The following is a 25,966-nucleotide window of genomic DNA, read 5'->3' on the forward strand; positions in this document are numbered from 1 at the left end:
CTTCACCAGACACTGGATTCCAATCCAAAAACTGACACTTCATAACCACAAAGTGTATTTAAAGTCTAACTTGCAGTAAGTCTCTTATGTTTGCTGAGCTGAAAATATGCAAGTCTTTATTAAAAGGTTTAAGTGTAAATATTAATACTTCTAATTACCACATATTTTTAAAGAGCTTTAGAAAAAAAATTTAAAGTATCAACTTGGATTAGATGGTTTCCTAATAGTAGAGATGAATTTAGTGTTTTCTGGTGGCTCTGATCATAGAATCATGTCAGTAATGTTAAAAAATCTTTGGGGCGCTCAGTCAGGCGACTGACTCTTGACTTCAGCCCAGGTCATAAACTTACAGTCATGGCATCAAGCCCTGCATCAGGCTCCATAGTGAGCCTAGAGCCTGTTTGGAATTCTCTCGCTCCTTCTCTCTCTACCCTTCTCCCTGTTCGTGTTCTCACACTCTTTCTCAAAATAAATAAATAAGCACTTAAAAAAACTAAGTAACAATCAAGCTAAACGTTTCCAGAAGGTTATAATTCTTTCTTTTGCCCACCTTCACCTCTAATTTTCATCCCCCCCTTTCCCTCAAACCTTTACACATAGCCCCATCAGATCCTTGCCATCCCATCTCAACAAACATGTTCACAGGCTGACGAGATTCAAGTTTCATTTTATATTCTTCAGGAAAGATATTACACACTGGGTCAGAACTTTCAAGTAAAAGAACTGCTTCCTAGGTGTCAGCTGAACATTTTGAAATTGTGCTCTTTCAAGCACCAGAGTGTTATTTACAGTTTTAGAGTCATGATTTTCCACATAAAAGGTCCATTAGTGTGATGGAAAAAAAAAATGACTGAAGTAGCTGGCTCCTTATGAGCAATCAAATCAAAGCCTGGAGTCTGTCATGCCCTCTGCTCATGACAGAACAAATATTTCTTCCCTTAATCATAAAAGTAATTTTTTAAATGTCATACAAGTTTTTCTGGATGAGCAATTAGATCCTATTCTCTTTACTGAAGAAAAACAGGTGAGGAAGTGGATAATTTTGAATCAGATTTTAACTGCAAATATAGGCAAAAATAAGAAAAGGAATAACAAGGTCTAAAAGTAAATCCCAAAGGTCTTATCAATGTAAATCCAGTTTTTTTTATTACAGAATACATTTTTAAATAAAAAGTGATTTAAAGATCTGCCCAAATGAAAAATAAAGCTTAAGGAAGGAAAAGTCCCCAAAGAAATTCCTTTCAATTTTGTTTTTACTTTTAAATGATTAATTATCTTTTTTAAAAGCAAGGTCTTTGACTTTTTGTTATTTTTAATTTTGGTAAAATACGTATAATATTTACAATCCCAATGATATTTAAGTACACAGTTCAGGAGTATTTAATACATTCACATTGTTGTTCAACCAATCCCCAACAGTCTTCATCTTGCAAAATCGAAACTCTGTACCAATTAGACAACACTATGTTCTCCCCTTGCCCCCGCCCCCGGCAACAACCATTCCTCTTCTTGTCTTTATGAATTTAAAGGCTCCAGATACCTCTTATAAGTTGAGTCATATAATATTTTGTCTTTTATTTTTTCTGTTACTGGCTTATTTCACTTCACATCATGTCCTCACGGTTCACCCATGTTGCAGCATGTGTCCAAACTTTTTTCCTTTTTAAGGCTGAATGCTATTCCATTGTGTGCGTATATTCCACATCTTATTTATCCATCTATCTGTGAATGGGTACATGGGTTGCATCCAACCTCTCTGACTTACATTTTAAACAATTTAACTAAGTAGGCACTGGTGCTGGAGTGAGAACACCTGGCTCCAAATCCCTCACCATCTAATCTCCATGGTAGCATAGAAAATACAAACGTTAAAATGAAAGAAGGTGGTAAAGGAAAGATACCATGAAGCACTCAGCAAATTAAAATCCTGATGTTAGTAGGTTCTGATGAGGGTTTTTGATACCAGAAATTCATCCAAACATTTGTTGGGGAATATGAGTAAGAACAAACATATGCTAAACACTAAAAATGCAGAGCCCTGCCTCCTGTGAGGACCATGAGGGCCACGGGACAGACATCTAAGTGGTAAGCAGTTGTAAACAGTGGGAAAAAGAAGGTGATAGAGAGGCACAGTGGCCCAACCACTCCCTCTCCAGAGCTGAGTCGTACAGAAGGAAGGGAGTCAGATGGGCACAGAGGAAGAAGGCTCTGCAGATAGAAGACGGCAGAACCAGGCAGGGATTGTGAGAGGCTGAAGCACAGGCTTGGAAGAGAGAAACTAACTCAAAGAAAAGGGAATCTCAATAAGCAGAGCCCAAAAGAGAATAGAAAAGACAAAAAAACAAGGTCTAATTAAGTGTCAATCAACAGAAAGAAATGAAAACCCACTAGAAGGCATGCATCACTGGATACCCATTCTGGTGCCAATGTGAATCTCCTGGCCCTTGCTTGCCTGGAGAAGCTTCATCTGCTGAAAACAAATTGTGGCTCAGGAGTATAAATTAAAATTGTAGCAGCAAAAACTGACACTCCTTAAAAGCTTACTGACTTTGTGTCACACTTCATTCCATTAAATGGAAATATTTTAAAAGTTGAACAGATTTCCAAAAATTCACAAAATACAAACTTCTCTGCTTAATTCTCTGGTTTTTCAAATATGAGCAATGTTCCAAGTTACTATATTATATTTTATACTAGTATTTACTTATAATACCTACTTCATTCCCAATAAAGACTGAATTAGCTACCATTTTATGTTACCTGGTAATCACATTTCATGGGTTCCCAGAACTGCAAAAGACCTACAACATTATTTGTCTACACAAAGAGAGTTTCTATTCCCCAGACACTCCCCAAGGAACTAACTGACCACCAAATGAGAACAGAAAGGCCTGTGCTCTGCTCAGAGAGGAGTCCAAGAGACCCTGGTACAAACAGTAGCGATAACGCAATGACATGCGCCAGTGCAGAAGCACAGGCAAGGGGCTAGGGAGCCAGAGGAGCTACCCTCAAGACAAGGACATCCCTTTATTCACTTTTCCATTCACTCACTCATCCTCCCACTCCCTTCTTCAGGGCCTCATAGGAGCTTTCTGTGAGTGCTGGTGATGCCTGTACAGGAATGCTCACTGTAGGAATTGCTGCTGAAGGGTAAGACATTCCTGGGGTGGGTGGCAAGGTCAAAAGTATTGCAGGCAGAGGGGTGCCTGGCTGGCTCAGTCCATTGAATGTCCAACTCTTGGGTTCAGCTCAGGTCATGATCTTGCAGTTCATGGGTTCAAGCCCTACATCGGGCTCCTTGCTGAGAGTGCAGAGCCTGCCTGGGATTCTCTCTCTCTCTCCCTCTCTCTGTCTCTCCTCCACTTGGTCTGTTTCTCTCTAAATAAATAATTTTTTTAAAAAAAAGAAAGTATTGCAGGTAGAAAGAAGAGTATGAAGACCAACACAGCTTCCAGCGCTCACAGTGAGTGGGGGAAGGTCAGGCAGGTGAGGAGCAGAAGATGGAGATGGTAAGCGTGTGACTTGGAGACAGCAGCACACCTTTCCCTTGTCAGGAAAAGAGGAATTAGCATGTGTGGCAATGTGGACACACTTCTGGGTAGGGAGAGACAGGAAACAGCAACAAGGCACAGAGTGGGGTGAAAACATGGTGGGCAACAACCGACTGAGAAGGGATGGTGGGGCAACAAGCTCTGTGAAGGATGTGGTTACGACACCAGGACATCCTTACTGCAAACTTTTTATGGCCTAATGCTGTTAAATATCTGAATCAAACAGTCCACTGTCCCTGCTTGGACTCCATGGTCACCAGGCACTGGTGTAGCATGTCTGCAGACCGGAGGGAGAACACAACCCAATCACTCTTTTCCCAAATTACATGTTTGTTTCTTGCAAGTCTGGGGAAGGTCTACCGCTAAAGGACATTCAAGTCTCTGAGTCTCTAAAGGCCTCAGTCTGTAAGGAGTAGTTCCTGAAGTCTGGCTTTCAGCCTCAGCTCCTGGACATCAACATCTCTGAGCAGGGATCCATAGCACTGTGACCACCACCAAAACCCAGCTTGGGCTACAGCCTGCCCTCTGGCCACCCAAGCATTCTTCCTGTCTTGCTGCTCTCATAGCTTCATACTACAGCACAAACATCCTATAATTTCACATTTGCCCAAGCAGACCTTAATCAGCTTTTCACTGCTTCTCTATTTTGTAAAGTTTACTTTGGCTCTTTCCTACTACTATCTCAACATTTTAATAATTAGGGTCTACGTGGTGTGATACTGACACTGTTCTCTTCTAACATCATCCAAGTCATCCTCAAAAACATTAATCATCATGGGGCGCCTGGATGGCTCAGTCAAGTTAAGTGTCGACTCCTGATTTCTGCTCAAGTCATGATCTCACAGTTTGTGAGATCGAGCCCTGTGTCAGGCTCTGGGCTGAGTGTGGGGCTTGCTTGGGATCCTCTCTCTCCCTCTCTCTTTGCCCCTCCCCCACTTGTGCGCACACACTCACACGCACTCTCACTCTCTCTCTCCCTCATAATACATAAGTAAACTTTTTTTAAAAAACATTAAACATCACAAGACCAAAGATAAGAATAATTTCATATATCCCTCATTGGCCCTGAATCACTTAGGCCTCTGAGCCACTTGGCTTTGTACACAGAAAAAAATTTATGAAGAGTTATTCTTTGATTATTTTTGTATTATTAACTTCTGGCCAAGCTTGTTTTTATTTTTCTATTATTAGTAACTCAGATGCAATCCCTTTTACAATCCACATATTCCATTGTTTTAGTGCAAAGCAGTTCATTAATGTAAAATCAAATCAAATGCTTTGACTTCCATTCTTTCATTTCAATCAGTGTTACAAATTCTGAACAAAACCTCCACAGAAATTTGTTAAATCAACAGGAAAGGTGAGTGGAACTTCTTGAACATCTGTATATGCTAAGCACAGCTTACTATTTTTACTTTTATGGCTATTGAGCCATTTCTAAAGAATACTACAAATGGTTTGTATACACTTCAGATTTCAGACTGTTGCATTTCAACATTAATGATGTCCCTAAGGTTCTTGCTTTTTTTAAAGTTTAGTGTTGTCAAATGTAATAAAATATCTTATCGCAGAGACACTCAAAATCACTGGTTGTAAGAGCAGAACTTAAACAACATTCCCAACCTTGACATTTGTCCCCAGACCAAAACCAACCATACAATCCATTAGGGTACTAGTCTCCAAACTTCCCCAAACACCCCGGAGGTGTTATAAGTTAGAGAGCAAGATCATTCTTCAATTTCCTAAACCATTTTGTCTAAATAAATATTCTGTAGCATGGTCAAAATTACAGTGCCCATTTGATTACAGGCTAAATATTTGAGAAAGCTTAATACTCTATCACAACTCCCAAAAGAACAAATGTTCCCATTCAAGTGAATATTTTTTAAGAAGAATTATGTAGTTCTTCTAAGTACATTATTGGCTTAAGTCATTTGCCACTGTGAGAAGAGATAAATTCTAAGGAAGTTGGTAACATTAAATGTAGATTACAGGCTTTGCAAAGTGAACAAAAAGATTCAAGGCAGCCAAATAACTGAATTACTTTGAAAAAGTATTCATATCTTAAAATAATCATTTGTTGTTAATCAAACTATTGACAGTAAAATGAAATTTAACACATCTCAAACACCGCCAGAATACTGAATACAACTCAGACCATACCAAAGTTCATTTGTTAAGTAATTTATGACAAAGAGACTCACTTACCTGTAAGTATAAGAAAAGAAGGTTAGGATGAAACTACATCATTCCTCCTCTGGGTAAAAATACCTTGGCTTCTCTTCTTGAAATGGAAAGGAATCTAAAACATAAAAAAATAAAATCAGATAAAATAAAAATAAGAAGTAGTAGCCCTTGTGATTTTCCATGTCTCAGCTGTAGGCGATATTACAAAATGGTAGAAATTTAAATTATTTAGGATGTAAAATACAATTCATTCCAGTATGGCCCCAAAATGCAGGATGGTATTTTCCCCTCCCTATTTTAATGGGTAAAATACAAAATATTTGTTCACACACGCACGCGCGCGCACACACACACACACACACACGCAAGGTTTAAAATAACGGCGAAAGCTCCGTAGAAGCGTGTGTGAAAGCACAGTAGAGTCACACCGACTTGAGAAGGAACCTTTCTCCAAAACGCAAACCTCGCCAGAAAGAAACGTGCCCGCTGCCCACGCGCTGCTTCTGAACTCGCTCAGCCTGGATGCTCTGCGCGCACTGAAATCACTCAGGCTTCCAGGTTGGGGTCAGGAGTGAAAGTGCTGCCCCCCTCTGCAAGCACCGCGTGCAGCGCCACCACTATTTTTTTTTTTTTTTTTTAATGGTTCCACGAAATGCAACGTTATAAAAGAGCAAATCCACCTGGAAGTTTTGCCCAAGGGGCAGAGAGGGTGGCCGCCGGGAAAGCCCGGATCTCCGGGGCACGCGTCCCCGGCCCGGCCCCTCGCGGCCCGCGCGCGGCCCCGCGGAATCCCGGCCCCAGCCGCCTGCGCCGCGCCCCGCCCCGCCCTCGTTCTCACCCTCACCGCGGTCCTGGCCGAGTGCTGAGCGGTGGGGTACGGCGGCCGCCCCACGCCACCCCTGCCTTTAAGGAGTTCCACTGGAGGCCACACGTGCGTCAACGAAGATAAAAACGGAGGGAAAAAAGGTACAACCAAATCACTCTGGAAGCAAAGGCAGGGAAAATATTCTGGAAAGGGCCTACGCCCTCCTGTTAAATAAGTGGTAACAATGTTATCCTCAATTAATTAACGCAGAGTCATCTTTCCCAAGAGTTTTCATAATTATGTCTCATCTGTCTTTCTAATTCAAGTAACAGCAAAAAGTGAAAAACACTATTGTTCCCGTTTCACATGCAGAAATCAAAAAGGTCCGGAGTGGCTATACACGGTCAAAGAAAAGACTAAGAAGCTCCTAGAGCCTGCCACCACTTGTCCTTTCTCTGTGGGGACAGCCTCCTGGTGGCTAAGGTGGATCTGTCACATTTTTGTTTCTTCCCTCAACTAAGTTTGAAGGTTTTCTCTGAGGCATTGCCAGTAACAGTAACGATGTGAGGTACGTCAATCACTATACAAGTCAGGAGGCCATCTGTGTTTGCACCCTCTTTACAGTTTACCTTGAGTTTAGGGTTCAAGTTCGCTGGGCCAGCCTGGGGGGGTCCTCTCACGGCCCAGCGCTGTGCCCTCCACCGCGACTTGGGCTGCAGCTCTGCCTCTTTTGGCTTTGCTCTCACAACCGGCACTTCCGTCCCTGCCTGGCTAATTAATCTATGTCCAAATGGAATTGCTGTTGGCAGAAAGGCAGCAATGCCAAAGTGGAATAATCACTTGGACCTGAATCTGAGTTGTTTTCCATCCTTGACAACAAATAATGTTATTCCAGAGCCTGCGGGCCAAGAGTTGAAATGAGTTTATAATTTGGCTTCCAATCTCACATTCTCATTCTCACCCACTTAAATTTTCTTTTCTGTCTTTTAGCATGCAGGGGGCAGCTTTGGAGGCTAAATCACTGACATGGTCTTTATTGATATCCTTAATGAATATTCTCTGCCATCTAAATTAAAAGGGGAAAAATCCACATCGTCCAAAACCATTCTTGTTTTAATAATGAAACTAAATAGACTGTGCTGCCTCCATACGATCATTAATAATCTAATTTGTACTTCTCTCTCCAGCAACCTGAAGAGAAACGTTCACAGGTTTTTCATCCACACACAGTAGTCCACATTCATCCAGCTTCTAAGTGCCCAGCCCTAGCAATGCCAAACTGCAGGGTAAGAGCCACAGGATGGCCCAGTGCCCTGCTCTTTTCCTAGTGAAAGAACTCATTAAAACTCCAATCCTTGGCTCTAGGAAGTACGCTGTCTCCTTAGCAGTTCCAAAAATCATGTTCCCCAAGAAAGCAATCATCTCAAGCTAGTGATGGAAAAGGAAAGAGACAGGAAGGCAGAACCACTGACAGGACTCCCTTAGAGATCCGGGTGGAAGGGGAATTAGCATCATGGAAAATTACTGAAGGTAAACGGAAGGTATGTTAGGGAGAAGTGGGTGTGTTCAACTGGACACACCCTCTATTAGAGGAAAGGCAGGGGACATGGACTATACACTTACAATGTGCCATGCACTGTTCATTACATAGGAACTCATTCAATCCCCACAACAATGCTATGGATATGTGTGTTAATAGTCCCATTTTACAAATGGGGAAAAGGAGGCTCAAAGGTGTTAAGAAACCTCCCTACTAGTACATGCTAAAGCCAGGATTTTTCCAACTTTAAAGCCAAAGCTCTAAAGAGAAAAAGGAAAGCAAGCCTTTACTTTTTCTATTGTGCAACACTGTCTTACCTGCAAACACTAGTCTTCATGTGTGGTTTTCTAAAAGAGTACAGGGCTTATAGGGGCTCATACTGAATTAAAGTGGTGGCCTGAAGATATGCCAGAGGTTGCCACTGAGGCCTTGAGAACATAGCCCCCTGCTGATCCCCTGAATCTCTCATCCTTTACAAGAAATCACAATGGCAAAAACATACTCTTGGATAAGTCTTCCTGAATATCAAAGAAACATACAATAAGAATGCGCTCAAAATAAAAGCTGAATCCAGGAAAGCAACTGTAGGTATATAGATAAAGTGCCTTGCTTTGTTCAATTCAGAAAATAGTTCTCAACAACACCCCTCTCCTGTCACCTGATGCCTACTGTGATTTTGACAGTTTAGCCTAAAGAATAAGGATTATGGAGACACTTATGTGGCTTTGCAAGTTTTAGTTATGGTAAAAAAGCACGGGAAAGCAGATGTGCATGAGAGTGGCTGGGAGAACATCCATGGAAAAATCACATACTTGGATTTAGAAGTTCCTGGCAGTATTCTAAAGGTTAGGAAGTCTGCCCCATCTGACCCCCACAGTAATGAGTTTGACATACATTAATTTACAGTACTCCATATATAAGTCAGCTTTCAATCATATTAAAAGAAGACTAACCAAAATCAACTATTGAAAACAGAAATAAAAAATGTTGAAAATGAGTTACACTGAGATCAATCATATTTTAACAATCTAGCAACCCATTCTATTCAATGTACAATCCTAAGTGAAAGTTCCCGGCATTTTAGTTTCTAAAGAGCTTCAAAACCACAAATGATCCATTGGTGCAATAATATCCATCCATATGCCTTCAGCTCCAAGGCTTCCTCACTTTCATAAATGTCAATCTTTAAATCTTCAGTCCATCTACACCACCATCAATCAGACACATTGATTCCTGAAATGTGAGAAATAAGAAAGGAAGACTGGGGCACCTGGGTGGCTCAGTTGGTTAAGCAATAAACATTAAAAAGAATTAAAAAAAAAAAAAAGGAAGGAAGGAAGACTAACAAGCCCTTTCATCATCAATGTGTCTAAAACACCAAAAGAAAAGCATCGAGACAGACAGAGACTAGATATGTGTCTGCCAACTCAAGCTACCTGTGAGATTTTTCTTTGTGCATATGTAGATAATATACAGTAAAACCTTGGATTGCGAGTAACTTGTTCTGCGAGTATTGCGCAACATGAGCAAACATTTCTAATAAATTTTAACTTGATAAACAGCAGATGTCTCGCAGTACGAGTAGTACATGATGCCAACCTCACGTGATCACAACTAAGCCAATGGTTCTTGAAATTCGCTTTGATATATAAGTGCTTTGGATTACAAGCATGTTTCCAGAATGAATTATGCTCACAAACCAAGGTTTTACTGTATATGTTTTTAAATCTTGGTAGTAATGTCTTTTATTTGTATATATCAGTGGAGTCTTCTATGGTACTGGAAGACAGAAAAGGGACAGTGTCAGGAACTGTGTGGACAACTTCTAAAATTATCTTTCTCAAGAATATGTTTCAGAAAAGAAAGTGCCCTTGGATACTGCACATCACAAATCACATGTAACTATATTCTTGACCACATTCCTTCCACATCAAATAATTATACTGAAAATAGTATATTTTAAAAGTCATGAGTTTCCCAAAAAGTGTTGCTTTTCTATTATCCTGTGAAATGAAAAACAGGATCACCATGTCCTGATCTAGCATGTAAAGAAGCAGACTGAATGAGAAGATATCCCTTTATCTCTTTCTTATTCCTAATCCTTCCAGTGAAGTAGGTCACTCTTATTTTCTTCATTTCAATTTTTCATTCTGATAAATGGGGACAATCTCAGATACTATTAGCAGAACTATCAAGACTATGAACAAAATTATATTGCTAAATTATTTGAAGTCTCTTTTAAAATGTATAGGTCTACTAACACCTTAAAGGGTATCAAATAATATTTTCCTCATAAAGACCTACCAAGTGCCTCCCAAGCTAGGCAGTGGGGTCCCTCTGGGGTCCCTGCTTGAGCCACCCTCACATTATCAACCTGTGAACCGCTAACATGTTCAAGAATGAAATGATTCACATGCTAAACAGAGATCCAGGGGCGTCTGGGTGGCTCAGTCAGTTAAGCATCCAATTCTTGGTTTCAGCTCGGGTCATGATCTCACGGTTTATGAGTTCAAGCCCTGCATTGGGCCCTGTGCTGACAGTGCCTACTTGGGATTCTTTCTCTCCCTCTCTCTCTGCCCCTCCCCTGATTGCTCACTCTCTCTCTCTCTCTCTCAAAATAAATAAATAAACTTTTAAAAAAAGATTAAAAAAAAACATATCTAAATAATCTACTCTTAGAGCAGAATGAAAGACAGACTAATTTCAACTGGAGAAGATCACAGTTATATCTAGTCTCTTGGAAAGAAAATGCATTGCTCTGTTTGCCATTAGTTGTGAGACCAATGACCTAGATCAGTTACGATACAGACAGTTGATGTACCTCCATAAAAGAGAGCTATTTTCCAGCACACGGTCTGCAGTGCTGCAGTTACACTCACATGCAATTGTTCATTTTATTAGACATCCACTCCTAATACATTCTTCTGGGCCAGCCCCGCCCCATTAGATACTGCAGCTGTTGGGCATGGGCTAAATACCATCACAGATACTAATGAGGCATGAACAGTGTTTCAGGGAGATCTGCTGTACTTAATCCCCGCACAGAACAAGAGATTTGGATTTTCATCAATCAGGGACTGACTGAATGTTTGTGTCCCTCCCAATATTCATATGTTGAAATTCTAATCCCAAGGTGATGGTATTTGAAGGTAGGGCCTTTTGGAGGTAATTAGGTCATGAGGGTGGAGCCATCATGAGTGGGAGTAGTGCCTTAGAAGAAGAGGCCAGAGAACTATCTAGCTCTTTTCTAGACATGTGAGAACGCAACAAGAAGTCAGCTGTCTGCAACCCAGAAGAGGTTTCTCACCAGAGCCCAACTATGCTGACACCATGGTCTTGGACTTCCAGATTGCAGAAATGTGAGAATAAATGCCTGTTGTAGATAAGCCACCCAATTTATGGTGTTTTGTTATAGCAACCCAAGCTGACTAAGATACCATCTTATTTTTTTTTTTTCAACGTTTTTTTATTTATTTTTGGGACAGACAGAGACAGAGCATGAACGGGGGAGGGGCAGAGAGAGAGGGAGACACAGAATCAGAAACAGGCTCCAGGCTCCGAGCCATCAGCCCAGAGCCTGACGCGGGGCTCGAACTCACGGACCGCGAGATCGTGACCTGGCTGAAGTCGGACGCTTAACCGACTGCGCCACCCAGGCGCCCCTAAGATACCATCTTAAATGCACTACTGTGAAACTTTAGATAAGTCCATAACTTCTTAGCCTGTGTCTCCAGGTCTGTAAAAGGGATTGGCCCAAGCTAGTGATTCTCAGTGAAGGAGGATGATCTTTATCTGTTGCTTCCCACCCACACTACATTCTTATACACCCTGTACATAAGAAGCTATGTTACAGCTGGGGACAAGCTGCACAGACAAGGGCTGAAGATCCAGGACAGCATTTAGACTCAGATGCTAACACTAGGGAAGGGGGCTTTAAAAAAGACCAGCTCAAAGAAGATACAATCAATGGTCAAGAAGTATAGCTCATCAAGGATGCAATTCCAAGGCAACAGATCCCTATGTAGAGAAGCTCAAAGAGAACAAATCATACAGCCCAACTCCTTACACACCAGCAAGCCAGTCGCAACACAACAGCAACATAGAGAGTGAGCTTGTGGTTCAGAAATCACAGGTCTGTCCCAGTGCTGCTATTAAGTTATTATGACCTTGAGCTAGTCACCTATAAAATAAAAGTTGGGACCAGATTCTCCAAGTTACCTTTGAGTACAGAAACCACACCTTCTTTTCATGGTTCCATATAAACCTCTATCTGCCACTAGAATGATCTTAAAGAATAAAATCTTTAAGGTCAGTATACACATCCTCCACTACAGGCTCAGTTTTTAAATTACTGCATTCCCAGGCTTCTTGGGCAAAGTAAGCACTCAGGACAACTGCCTAGGACACAAGTTTAAGAAGTAGAATGGGTAAAGTTTGTTTTCTCTGCCTTTATGACTCCCTCTGGCTAAATTCTACCCTCCACACTGACACGTCTTGGAACTTCTGGCACTGAGGCTTGATCCATAGTATTCATAGGGCTCATGACACTGTGATAGATGAAGAAATTAAATCTTTCATCAAACTTGAATGGGCATTTTGAATGGTAATTTTTATCTTCTTCCTTCCCAGATGCAGGAATGTCAATAGTTGAGAGATCCCATGGTGTTGGTAAAAAGCCATTATAAAAATGGACTTGCCTCCTAAACGATCTCTCATTATTTTGCAAATGTATTACTTTTGCAGTGTCAATTTTTAGTTTATTTCATGTTATGCTCCAGTTGCAAGGGAAGTGAGAACATACTGTCCACATTTTCAAAAAAAAAGACCGTAACATTAACAGAATAAATATTTCATCGTAAAAATAAAAACTGTTGCAAATATTTATATAATTGAATTTATTCAGTCAATTCACTGGGTTAGGCCAATGGAAGTATGCTTTTTTTTAATACTGAGAGTCAAAGAGACAGGAGGAAATTTTAATCTTGACCTGCAAATAAATAAATAAAAATACTGCTTATAGGCACCATTTTTTAAAATGTGCATACAGAATGCAAATGGGTGTTACTTTCAGGGAACTTACAATTGCTGTATAGTATTTTCTATGTATACTGGATAACAATGAAATAGAAAATAAGAACATGAAACACAGACATTTCACCAATTAATATTTTCAAATCATCAAAATGTGTTTTTATGCCACATCATGGCCAGTTAAGCAAGACAGAGGTAAAGACTGCACAAAGAAAAAATTATTGAACACTCAGCAATAAGAATAAATGTGCAATTGATACATGAATCAACATGGATGATAATTATGCTGAAAGCCAGACAGATAAAAAACATACAGTATGATTCCATTTAAATAAAATTCTAGCAGATCAGTGTTTGGCTGAGGATGGGGGTAGGGGATGGGGAGGGGCCCAGAGGTACCAAGATAGTGGGATTACCGAGGGGCACACAAAAACACTGCTGGTGATGTATATGTTCATTTTCTTGATTTTGGTGATGGTTTCATGTGTATATCAAAATTAATCAAAGTGCATACTTTAAATATGTGGTTTTAGTACATATCAATTATACCTCCTAAAGCTATAAAAATTGAGAGACAAAAATAGGGGGAAAATGTAAGATAGTAGTTAAATCTGGGGTAATTAAGATAGCTGTTGGATGAAAAGCTACAGAAAATAAATTAACACTAGATCCATAAAAGACTACCAGAGAAAGATTTCTGATTGTTGAAAGTTTCAGGAATTTTACAATCCCAAAAAAGTCTTTCTAAGAACCTAAGGGCCTAGATAATACTCATCCATCCCTCAAAAAATAAAAAAGTTCTTCTTTCTTTAAGACTTTTGACAGAAATAGGTCTAACTATCCTCAGAACAATAATAATAGCAATAACATTTATTGAGCACTTGCTGTAAACCAGGTCCACATCTAATGGGGTATCCCATTTAATCCTCACCTAAGGGAACTAAAAGATAGATACTATTATGATCCTCCATTTTACAGATGATACCAAAATTCAAAGAGGTTAAATAATTTGCTTAATGTCATCCACCATCCCAGCTGTGGAGCTGGGATATGAACCCAGGTGGTCTGATTCCAGAGTCAAGCTCTTGAAAGTAAACTTCTCTCCCACTACTAGACAAACAGGATTCTGGAATAATGAATGCTATAGAGATCATGATTGCTGACTCACACCTCTGATGGCGTCAAGAAAATCTTTGTGAATTAAAGAGCTACATTTCTAAGTCTGAAGGCTAATCTTTTGTGTGAAAAATGCAGAAAAAGTCAGTAATGAAGTGATGATGGAATGTAAGGGCAATTTCAACAAGGTGGAGCAGAAAAAATAATAGCCAGAAAGCAACAGACTTGGTTTTGGCCATGTCCTCACTGGTGACTATAACCTTGGGCAAGTCATTTCTCCCCCTTGGGTCTGTTTCCTTTTTGGCAAAATTAAAAGTTTGGACTAATCGATTTCTAAGATTCCTTCCAACTCTATGATCCTTGCCAGTCCTCTTTTGGGGAATCTTCCTTGCACTGTGTAACTTGGGTCAAAAATTTTCCACAACACCAAACACATTTCAGATACAAAGCTGCCTGCATCCCCTAAAACACCCAGACCCCTCCCACACAGAGCAAATTCATCCATTATTTCCCAAAGGTATTCTGTTCCAAAGAGACAACCCCAAAGGAAGGCCCAGGGGAAGGCAAAGGATCCCTCCACCCGGGCTCGCCATATTCTGTGCACTCTGACAGCCTTTCACTACAAAACCACTAACAAGTTGATTTAGGCCTTCCAGTAATGAAAAGGAGGTACCCCATCACCCAGCACCTCATTCCATCTTCCCTGTGAAGCTTCTGACATCTGAGATGATCCAAAGTACTTAGTATGTTACAGCTATAGGTGCCCGATTCCATTTATTTCCACTCCTGTTGGTTCTCTAAAGTGGCTATTCTCTCTTTGCACTAAAAACACATCATTTTCTCTTTTTAAATGATGGATTTTGTGACCCTTTGGGGAGACATAAAAAAATAGGAGCAACTAAATAAGGCAATTGTAAACCATTTCAGCATCTATAAAACCTTCTACTTTATCACAAAAGAAAAGAAAGAAAAAGCAGCTGGAAAAAAAATGCAGCTGATAGGGAACTTGATATCTTTAAGAACAACTTCTCTCATGAATTCTCATCTCCATATTTTGGCATTTTAGCTGACTTGGAAATTATTTCTAGGAAAAGCATTTCTTGAGAGTGATAACTCCTTTCACAAGGCAATGGTGAGCAACCTCTTAAATATTATGAGGAATACAATGTCAATTTTTCTACACCTATATACCTGCTGTACATTTTTATTCTATATTTCATACACTATTTTCATAGATACTGTGTTCTATCTCAGAACATGTGTTTATTTTTATTTACTCACTTAACAATCATTATACTATAATAAACCAAAAATTAAAATACAGATCACTTTTCCACATAGAACCAGAAATTTACAAAATTCACTTCCTTTATCATTGCACAGGCATAGGTATTATGTGGTTGTGTTCACTAAGTGTACACTATTTTCTAATTTTTTGCTTGAATTCTCCATATATCTACTTAGTCCATGTGTCTGTCATTTTAAATGGAACAATATTCCACTGCATCATTAAAATGGTTTAATTAGCCATCTTTCAGTTAGTTGTTCCCACACATTATTATAACCTAGTCAAGCATCTTTAAATAAATAAATTTTGTTCTTCCTTTTGGAGTTATTTCCTCAGGCTATAATCTGAAAAGTGGGATTAACAGTTTAAAGATCATAATTATAAACTGGATGGTTTTTATTATAAATTGCCAGATGGCTCTCCAAAAGAGGTATTACCAGCTTGCATGTCAACAGAAAAATAGGAGCCTGACTTTTTCTTTATAGTCTCCTTAACACTACTGGGCTTTCCTGGATTTATTAATTTTGGGATGATTTTAAAAGAACGATGTAAAATCTTTTAGTTCTTTGAATCTGTCATATAGTTTGTTTAATACTCTTACTGCATCTTTTTTGTAATCTGGCACACAAATGCCAGGTGCTTTATGTGCCTTTTAATTCATTCAATACCCCTGACTGCCTTATAAAGCAGAAACCACAAATTTTATTTTCACTAAGAAAACTGAGTCTCAAAAGGTTCAATAATGTGCACAAGATTCCAAGGCTAATATTTGATGTTCTCAGGATTTAAACTCACTATGTACTTTCAGTGGATTCTCCACTACACCATCCTGCCTCATAGCTACAATCTTTAAAAATCTTGCCAGTTTTTCTTTTTTCTTTTTTCTTTTCTTTTCTTTTCTTTTCTTTTCTTTTCTTTTCTTTTTTCTTTTCTTTTCTTTTCTTTTCTTTTCTTTCCTTCCTTCCTTCCTTCCTTCCTTCCTTCCTTCCTTCCTTCCTTCCTTTCTTCCTTTTTGGTTTAGTTTTCCTATTTATTGAGGGATAAAATACACAAGTAGAATGATAAAAGTACTCAGTGAATTTTTGCGTACCGCTATACAGTGTAACCAGCACACAGATCAAGATACAGAATCTCATCAGCTTAGTACCTTTTCTTTCTCTTACTTTTTAAACATAGATTGTTTTTGTGTTTGTCATTCTTTATAGGGCCTTACTGAAGCTATGAAAATAGGTACTTAATAAACTTTGTTTAATTATTGAAGATTGGAGCTATAAGCGACCTCAGAGATTATGTACTCCAACCTCTTAAACTTCCATATATGGAAATTGAAGCCCAGAAGGAAAGTGACTTATCCAAGATCTAACAATGCAGAGCTATTTCTATCACCCCATGCTTCCCTCACCTACCAAGGGCTGGTTGCTCTCCAACTCCCTACATTAAAGACATAGTGAGAGGTGACAAAGAAGGAATGGTACATAACAGAGAAAGAGTACCTGGATAAAGTTTTTTTTTTTTACTATTTATTTTAAGTTAGTCTTGAAGTACCCAAAGGGTCTAATTGATAGAGAAATGCTCATTAAGCTCGCTTTACTATAAAGTATACACGAAAGTATAACGCTTGAAATCAAATGAATTTTGTCCCTCAGAATAGTCTACTTGAAAGAATAAACACTGATTCCAATAATCTGCTATTGCTCATGACTTCTTCTGAATGCCCCCTTTTAGATGAGCTTGCAGAGCTAATTTGAGTCAAATAAATAAACTAATTTTATTTTTAAAACTACAAAATTAGCATCAAAAGAGTAAAAACTGGATATGTGCCTTTTAAATCACTAGAAAGCAAGCAAAAATAGAATCCATATAACAGAAGCAAAGAGAATAACAAGAGGCATATAAAGAAGAAATGTTTTTTTAATTGACAAAAAGATCAAACCTATGAAATATGACAATAAATGTAAATGGGTTAAACGTCCCCAACAAAAACAAAGATTCTCAACATCCAATTATATGCTCTTTATAAGAAAGGTCTAAAGCCAAATGACTCAGAAATCTAAAATAAAAGGAAGAGCAAAATGTATCTAGAAACAAAAATGAAAAAAAAGTTTGGATGGCAATATTTATATTAAAGCAGACTATAAGGCAAAAGAACATTTAACAAGACAGAAAATATGTGAAACATTTCAACCTCACTAATGATAAAAATTCCACTTTTACGTAGTTTAACTTATCAAACTGACAAATATATTTTAATTTATAATATTTTTTATCATTGTGGATACAACCAAATAGACATCCATATGCCTTTATTATAAAGACAATAGGAAAATGGATAGTACAATATGAATACATACTATGGAATAAAATTACCCACTAAAAATCATGTTTTACAAAATGTAATGAATGGCAATCATACAATGCTAAGTAAAAGAGGCAAGGTACAAGATATAAACAGTAGAATTTCCATTGGTCTTAAATAAAACACATGACATATTGTTAAAATTATTAAAAAATATATATACCAAAATAATACTCTGGTTAAATTAAGGGAGATCCTTAGTTCCTTTTTTTTTTTCCTTCACTATTTTTCTCTATTGGGGGAAAAAAAAGGTCTGGAGTCCAAGATAAAGATAGCATGGGGGGATTTTGCTCCTTTTATGAATCAGGCATCCAGAATTCCATCCAGACAAATGTCCATTCCAGACAAATGCCATCCCAGGGCATTGACAAAGGAGGCAGAGAAAAGGTTTGTTGTGTTAGATGAGAATTCTCAACTTCAATCACCTTCAGGCTGTAAACCCCATAATTTCTGGTATTTTCTCCCAAGGATTGATTAATGTTTAACTGGAATATAAACTCTGTTAATTTTCCTTTTTATTCTATGCTCTCCAAATGAACATATATTATCACTTTCCTAAGCAGAGCAAGTAAACTAATAAATAAAACAGTAATACAGTTCAGTCACCCCCTTTGTTCACAAATCTGTCCTACAAAGACAGATTTGCCAATGTTAGAAAAAAAGGTTGTGCAGGTGCTCAAGGATAATTCTGAACAAGAGCTTCCAAAAATATTTTAAGTGAAGACAGTCTTACAGGAATAGCTTCCCAAAGTATCTTCATTGAATTACTTTGCAGTGATTTCGATGTATGTATTTTGACATGTTAGGATATCTTAAAATAAAATTGTACTGCTTTATGTTAACATGTCATTTATTTAGCAACTTGAAGGAAGAATAGGTAAGTTTTTAAAAGAAGGACTCAATAAAAGTCATTATATTCTTATATGCTTAAAATGAGATTGGTACTCACTATCATGATTAGGAAATAATCAGGTTCCAGATCTTTTGGGAAGTTCTATATACCAAAAAAATTATAATACAAATGGCTATCAAGTGTGACTGCAAGGTTGGTATTCACAGACCTAAAGAACTTTTAGAATCATGGCATCCAACATCCGTTCTTCTAGAAATCACAGTCCAGAGACATGAAATGACTCCCCCAAGTTCTTAGCTAGCACTTTTTCCTAGCATAGCTGCATCTGCAGTCTCTTCTGAGTTTTTCCTTCCCACTGGATTTACATTTACCATCCATTTCCTTCTACACTGAACTCTTCTGTAGGAGAAATTTTTAATGGAGGGCAGGTGGCTGAACAGGCAAAGCTCTCATCTCTTTTTCATCTAACATAAATGTACCGAGTGCCTTCAAGGTGTCAAGTTCTATGATGAGGCTATCATCTTTGCCTTCAGAGAGCTCAAAGATGATCTATGCCCTCACCATCCACAATTCCAAAGGCTAAAGGGTATGAGGAAGCACAGGCAGGCTACCATGGGAGCAGAGGGAAAGAGCAGCTAATCAGATTAGGTTTATCAGACTCACATCTGCGTTGTGAAAGGCAGTGAGTTGTGAAAGTTGGGAGTACAGATGAAGGAAGAGATGGGAGGACAACAGCATAGCATTCAAGGCAGGAGGGCCCACAGAAAACTCAGGCATGAGAAAGTATGCCAGAGTTTGGAACCTACAAGAAGTTGAACGTGGCTGGAATTTCAGATACTTAAGAGAAAGTAGAAGCAGATGAAGTGATTGAGAAAGCTGGAAACCTCCACTAAGTGAAGGAATCGTGTCTTCAAGACAATGAAGTCACTAAAGGAATTTAAGCAAGAAACTGAAATGGTCATACTTGTATTTTAAAATGTTCTTTGTAGGGCCATGATGAGGCTGGGCTAGAGAGGTAAGGACCCAAGGTGTGGAAACAACTAGAGACTCCAGCAGTTACCCAACTGGGAAGGACTGGAGGCCTGCACCATGGAGGGCTGGGTGGGCCAGGGACAGGTTTATAGGACATGCATTTGAGACTTGATGATCATCTTCATGTGGAGTGAGGGTAAAGGAGGAGACTATTTAAAGTTTTAACTTTCTCCTTTTTCAAAAAACATTTTTGAATAGCTTATACTTTCATGTCACAATAACAAAATGTTCTGTCCTCAGACTTAAATTTCAAGGCATACTGACTAATTCTGACAAGGAAATGGGAAGCAGAGACCAGTGAGGTTACTTCAGAGAGAGAGTGACAAAGGAGAAACAGGACAAATGTGTCCACAAGTCACAGAGTAATATAGTGATTATAGTGCCAGAAGAATTTAGGTTCAAATCCCAGTCTGACCCCTTGAAGCTTTGGGCAAGTTGTCCTTTTTAAATCTCAGTTTCCTTATTCCTAAAATGAGGATAATGATTGGATTTACATGAGGAGGTTAATCAGGAGGATAATATAAGGAGAAAGTACAAAATGCAATAACTAATCCACAGTGAGCACTCATTAAATGATCACATAGTATGGAGGATTTCCCAGGGATGGAAAAGAATAATTTTTTATTAAAATATTATCTTTTGGGGCACTTGAGTGGCTCAGTGGGTTAAGTGTTGACTCTTCATTTCAGCTCAGGTCGTGATCTCACGGTTGTGGGATCAAGCCCTGGGGTCATCCTGGGTGTGCAGCCTTCTTGAGATTCTCTCTCTCTCCTTCTTCCTCTGCCACTCCCCTGCTCCTGCTCTCTCTCAAAAAAAATATTTAAAAAATAAAATATTATCTTTTATTGTTAAGATACCCTGAGTTATGGGTATTGGGCAAAAAGGGCATCAACACCCCATTGGTAGCACCTAACCCAAAGCTTGTGTCAGATGCTCCTTCCCAGTTGCAAGTAGGGCCATCAGAAGGAGCAAAGGTGCTCACATGGGGATCACAAGACACAAAATCTGTCAGAAGAACTCTGGGAAGTAAAAGCTTAAGAGGTGATGACACAGAAACAGAAAATTCTTTTAGGTAAAAGGAGACGTATTACCTATTTTATATTCTAAATAGATGAACAGAGAAACTAAAAGCTATTTCTCTTTAAGTTTTAAAAATACTGTGAAGACCCTGAGGCTTTTATAGTTTTCACAGAGGTAATAAGATAACTAGTCCAAGGTCTAGGAAAACTCCAGTAGAATAAAAAAAATGTAGAAAGAAGCAACTGTTATATTGAAGTCAGTAACATCTGTTAACTTTTTACCCTAGGATTCTTAAGAAGGTCAGTAGATTTGGGGCATCTGGGTGGCTCAGTAGGTTAAGCGTCTGACTTCAGATCATAATCTTACAGCTCTTGAGTTCAAGCCCCACATCAGGCTCTGTGATGACAACTCAGAGCCTGGAGCCTGCTTCAGATTCTGTGTCTCTGTCTCTCTCTCTATGCCCCTCCCCTGCCTCAAAAATAAATAAGCATTTAAAAAAAATTTTAATATAATAATTTTTTAAAAAAAGAATATTTCCACAATTTTTTATACTGTTCATGATGTAATGCTACGGACAGTAGACACTATTGGTTGAATCTGTAATTTTCTTCAACATCTTTAGTCTAAAACACAAAACAATAAATCACATAGTAACATATATACCAATAAGCCCATGAAGTAAATAGTACACCGTGGCCAATTTCAAGCTATAACATGACCATCACCAAATACAGTTTGTAAGAAATGCACAGTCGCATACTACTATATTATATTTCCATCGTACAGGTACTGCACTGTTGCACATCTACAAACTTCTTTTCAATTCCTTCATCCAGGTCATCAGCAAAATGTGCCCCTGTTTGTTGAACTTGACAAAACACGATTGCTGTTTTATTGTGCAGGAATCATAAATACCCATGTCTGGGTGCTGAGATGCTTATAATTCCAAGGATTATCTTTATTAAACTTGGCCCCTGTTCTAAGAAATGACCTCACTCAATGGCATAATTGAGCCAGTTCATATTGACTCACAAGAGATAATTATCACATTTTCAAGAATTTTGCAAGCTGGTTGTTAAACACAACCATTATTAAAAATAAATCATAAAAACTTATAATTAAATAAATTATATTCATCATTTTTAAAAAGATATTAAATATTCCAGGTTCATTACTTCCCATTAATTTTTCCACATTTTACCACTATCTGTGCTCTTGGAGTTATTCAAAATACATTAAAAGAGTAGTACAGGGGCGCCTAGGTGATTCAGTCAGTTAAGCATCTGACTTCAGCTTCAGGCCATGATCTCATGGTTCATGGGTTTGAGCCCCCTGTCCGGCTCTGTGCTGACAGCTCAGAGCCCAGAGCCTGCTTTGCATTCTGTGTCTCCCTCTCTCTCTGCCCCTTCTCCGCTCGTGGTCAGTCTCTCCCTCTCTCAAAAATAAAACAAACATTAAAATAAAAAAAGAATAGTACAATAGTCTGGGAGGATTATATATGGAACTAAGGTATTCTAGTTATAAATTTCTAAGGTCCTTGTATTGTCCAGGAAGTGGTAAAAATACTAATTTGTATTAGCCTTAATGAGTCAAATATGAATGCTGTACCCTCTCCAAAAGAAAATAGAAATTTGTATAAGTAATAAGCCAATACAAGAGAGGGAAAAATGGAAAAGTAAAAATTACCTAATTGAAAATGAGGCAAGAAAGGAGGAAAAACAAACAAGAATACGTGTGGAAAATCGAAATAGTAAGATGGTAGATTAAAGCCCAGAGAGTTCATTAAAGGCAAACAGACTAAATCATCTAATTGAAAGACAAAGATTAACAAACCAGATACACAATGAAACTTAACTATCCTGCTTTTAAGAGACATAATTTAAATATAAAGATAGTGTTTGACAGTAATGGGATTAAAAAGAAGCATGCAAACACTAACCCAAAAAAAGCTGGAAGAGCTCTATTAATCAAAGTACACTTTAAGAAAAGACAAACCACTGGGATGCCTGGGTGGCTCGGTCAGTTAAGCATCTGACTTCAGGTCATGATCTTATGGTTTGTGAGTTCAAGCCCTGCATCAGGCTCTGTGCTGATAGTTCAGGGCCAGGAACCTGTTTCGGATTCTGTGTGTGTGTGTGTGTGTCTTTCTCTCTGCCCCTCCCTGCTCATTATCTCTCTCTCTCTCTCTCTCTTTCTCTCTCTCTCAAAAGTAAATAAACATTTTTAAAAAAATTTAAAGAAAAGACAAACTATTGTTATCAGACCTATATAACAATTCTGTATTTTGTACACATGTAATAATATGGGCTCAAAATATATAAAGCAAAGAGTGAAGGAACCAAATGGAGAAATAATATTAGCAGTAATCCATAATCAGAGTGAGATATTTTAACACAACTCTCTCAGGAGCTAGTAGAACAAACAGGGGAAAAAAAACACCAATATTTCTATCCTTTTACTTTTAACTTTTCTACATCCTTAATTTAAGAAGTGTCTATTATTAGCAGCATAAAGTTGGTCTGACACATTTTTTTAATTAAATACTATCAACACTCTTGAAAACTAGACCTAACATCTGTAGACTATGCATCATTTCCAGGAGTAAATAGAATGTGTACAGCAATTGACCACATGCTGGGCTAGAAAGCATGTCTCAACAAATTGCTCTAAAGACTGAAATTACATAGAGTGGGTTCACTGATTACAGTAAAATTAAGCCAGAAATCAATAACAAAAAGAACTGGAAAACCCCCAGGTGTTTGGATATTAACCAATAAACTTTTAAATAATTCATGAATTATTAAACTATTTAGAACTGAAAGATAATGAAAATATAAATCCTTCTAGAGGGAAAACCCCTAAGCCAAGAAGGGTCTTTTGATCCATTCACTGAAAGTGGTAACATATCTATTCCCCTCAGTGATGTGCTGACCTGAGAAATCTGTCATTTTTATTAAAAACCATGTATTGGCCTGTGCCTAGAAAAGAGACCTCTACCTGATTCTAGGTCTAGGAGGTTATTGGAGGCAAATAGTTAAATACTTTGGATCTGGACCCTGGGTACCTACCCCATGGAACACAAGAATCTTCTATTTTACAGTGAAAGATGATGTGGTTAATTATGTGCCAAAGACCCTTTGTCTTTCCTTCCAGTGCCCAGCATTACTCTCCCAGTGGGCAAATGCCGCCCCCCCTCCCCCCGCAACCTAGACTATTTGGACCACCTCCTCAACAGTATACATATTCTGAGATTCTATACCTTCTGCCACTCTGGCTCCTGATGGCTCTTATCCTGTCTTCTGATGCTTGAGAATTACACCTATACATAAAACTTACATAAGACCACAAATATATAAAACCTACAAAAATACTGTGGTTTGAAAAAAAATTTTTATTCCCCACAAATGAAGATTTCCTTGTGCCAGAGCCTCCTACTAAATTGATTGTATGCTTTATAATGTATTTCCTATCATTTACATAAATCATAAAGTCTTTAGAATAGTATAACAATTACGATATTCAAAAGATGATTTTAAGTTTCTAAACACCCAACAGTAACTCAGGGACTCAAGCTGCCACCATCTTCCTGCTTCAGTGTCATTCAGGTATCTTGCAGCCAGCAGAAGCAGAGCACCCAGGGAGGTCAAATCAAACCCTTAACCATCTCAGCCTGGAAGTGACACACACAGGTCATGCAAAATTTCCATCAGCCAGAATTAAGTCACATGACCCTACCTCACTGCCAAAGACAGTCCTCCCAGTGATCAAGAGAGAAGTGAAATAATTTATTGAACATATAACATAGTCTCTGCCTCAAATTCATACCAAACCTTATAATCTAGTAGAGAGGAAAGGAAGAAAGGAAGTAGCATCCACTGATTTGGAGTACCAAGTTTAATGCCAAGAACCTTGCACACACTCTTTTTAAACAAAAACACTGTGAGCCAGACACCATTATCCCCACTTTATACCTGGAGAAACTGAAGCATAAAGTTAAACCCTAAGTGAGAGTTTAACCCTCATCTATGACTCCAGGGCCCGTGTTTCCAGATGGGCACAGGTTGCTCATAGTGTGGGCCACAGCCCACCTATGCCACAGTCACTTGAGAGGCCTTTGCAGAGCCCCACACCACACTCACTGAACAAGAATCCCCAGAGTGCAGCACCCTGCACTTTTAAAAAAAGCTTCCAAGGGGATTTTATACTATTGATCATTTTATCTCTGAAATACAACAGTGACATTCTAAATAATCCTTTTCAAGAAAGTAGAAAATGAATGGAAAAGAGATAAGATTCAGTTGATGTAAGAGAGGCCTTGTGGAAAATTGAAAATCCTACAGACTCTGGAGTCAGAGGCCATGGATGCTGGTCCTACACCAATTAACCTCCTGAGTGACCTCAAGAAGTCACTTACCCTCACTGAACCTGTTCCAAAGAAAGATTACATTTTCTCCACTGAAAAATGTTGGCATCGGGCTAAATAATCTCTTAAAGCCCCCTTTGGTTCTACAATAATGTGAGAACTATGAAGTGAGCCAACAAAACAAATACAGAATAAGAAAGTAATAACAGCATTTAAAATAATAGCTAATCCCAGCAAGGCTTTTTGTAGATATAGACAAACTTCCTCTAAAATTTACATGGAAAGGCAACAAATCTAAAATAACTAAAAAAAAAAAAACAATGTTGAAAGAGAAGAATAAAGTTAGAGGAATCACAATACCCAATTGTAAGACTTACTATATAACTACAGTAATCAAGACAGTGTGATATTGGCAGAGGAACAGACAGAGAAATCAATAGAACAGACTTAAGAAGCCAGAAATAGCTTTACATAAGTATAGCCAATGGATTTTTTACAAAGACACAAAAGCAATTGAATGGAGAAAGAGCAGTGTTTTCAACAAATGGTATTAGGACAACTGGCTATCCATCTGCAAAAAACAAAAATGAAGAAGAAAGAATTTCAATCTAAACTGAACACCTTAAACAAAAATCAAAATCAAAATGGATCCTGGGTCTAAATGTAAAAATGTAAAACTTTTAGGAAAAAACATAGGGGGGAAATCTTCATGATTTAAGGTTAGGCAAAGAAATCTTACATTTGCTTTAAGTTTATGTATTTATTTTGAGAGAGAGTGTGTATGTGAGTGGGGTGGGCAGAGAGAGGAGAGAGAAAATTCTAAG

At 38.4% G+C, this 25,966-nt stretch overlaps 1 protein-coding gene across 12 annotated transcripts in view; it reads right to left on the reverse strand.

Annotated features, from left to right (window-relative positions):
* Nucleotides 1-25,966, reverse strand: part of CSGALNACT1 (chondroitin sulfate N-acetylgalactosaminyltransferase 1) — a 354,851-nt gene that overhangs the window by 190,265 nt on the left and 138,620 nt on the right. For 9 of the 12 annotated variants that reach the window (XM_058720460.1, XM_058720464.1, XM_058720462.1 and 6 more), the window contains one exon: nt 5,760-5,853. The gene's annotated coding sequence lies outside the window, so the exon portion shown is untranslated. Of the gene's footprint in view, nt 1-5,759; nt 5,854-6,170; nt 6,190-6,418; nt 6,518-7,172; nt 7,265-25,966 lie in introns of those variants that run through there. The other 3 variants (XM_058720466.1, XM_058720468.1, XM_058720467.1) reach the window with 3 other exon arrangements.

Source organism: Neofelis nebulosa, chromosome 3, assembly GCF_028018385.1.
Source record: "Neofelis nebulosa isolate mNeoNeb1 chromosome 3, mNeoNeb1.pri, whole genome shotgun sequence".
Lineage (NCBI taxonomy): Eukaryota > Metazoa > Chordata > Mammalia > Carnivora > Felidae > Neofelis > Neofelis nebulosa.